The sequence below is a fragment of the Schistosoma mansoni genome, chromosome 1 (genome assembly GCF_000237925.1).
Source record: "Schistosoma mansoni strain Puerto Rico chromosome 1, complete genome".
In the NCBI taxonomy this organism is placed as follows: Eukaryota; Metazoa; Platyhelminthes; class Trematoda; order Strigeidida; family Schistosomatidae; genus Schistosoma; species Schistosoma mansoni.
Window position 1 is genome coordinate 53,236,798 of NC_031495.1, and position 1,114 is coordinate 53,237,911.

A 1,114-nucleotide genomic window follows, 5' to 3' on the forward strand; every position below is an offset into this window, starting at 1 on the left:
TTATTTTCGAATTCAAGCATAAGTTCCGGAGTTCTTTTCTTGCAATCTATCATAACTAGTAAGTAATAACATTAAAAGTAAATCCTTCCCTCCGTTGCGTAAGTTGTGTGAATAAAATTTGTTGACCTTATCAATTTCTTAAGTGTTTAAGTGGACTTATTGAAACTTTTTAGAACATATTGTAGTCCAACCTTTAATCTGCCAATTGATAAAGAAGCTGCTGTTTGACCATACAATAATAATACCTTACATGTCTTAATTGATTCCGTTTGATTTGCAAATTAATTATCATGATCTTTATAAATACGATGTAAGTATATGGATGCTACATGGATAAAAATGTCCCTCTAATCTCTCTCCTTAAAGGGAAACCACTTAGGCTATATTTAGAAAACAACTTATGTAACTGTATGTACGCAGTCCATCTAGACGAAGATTCCTTTCCTCTACAAAATAGTAAGACAGGTACATTCTATGCCTTATATTAGAACCTAAGCAAATTGATATACATTCATTTAGTACTGTTTGTTTGAATCTTCCCATCGATGTGTTAGGACTGCAACTGGTCAGTCTCTAATTGGAATATGTGCATACTGTGCGCGGCCGAGTGAATAACGCGATGGCGTTTGAAGCGAGGGTACTGGGTTCGAGTCCCAGAGTGAACATCAACTCTGAGATGCAGGTATATCTAGCTGACGAGTCCCAAATAGGATGAAACGCGCGTCCTGGATTCCATTTCTAGCCACTATCCATCTCTGCTTAAATTGATATACATCTTAAAAATAAAAAATTCTGTTTCAAAGCTCTAGAAATACTGCATTTCTAAGTGTTGTATAATCTAAAAGTAAAGAATGATTATGTAGTTATGTAGGTAATAAATAAATTCATTATACTGATAGTATCTATATGTCATATGTGATTGAATGAACTATCCTTCTTGGTATTTTGGTAAACATTTTTTAAACAAAAAAAAACACATATAAACCGTAACTGAAAAGTTGACAGATAATATATTGCTATCTACATCTTTCTCTTACATACGTATATATTTAATGCTAAAAAGATTTATGGCCGAAAACAAAGTACAGGTAACCAAGATCATTATTTGTTCCAC

General features: G+C 32.9%; 1 non-coding gene across 1 annotated transcript; it reads left to right on the forward strand.

Moving 5' to 3' along the window:
• The first annotated feature begins 595 nt into the window (after positions 1–595).
• Smp_tRNA_02415_Pseudo_TTG.1.1 lies at positions 596–664 on the forward strand. The gene has a single exon. It is a non-coding gene (tRNA).
• Positions 665–1,114: the final 450 nt, after the last annotated feature.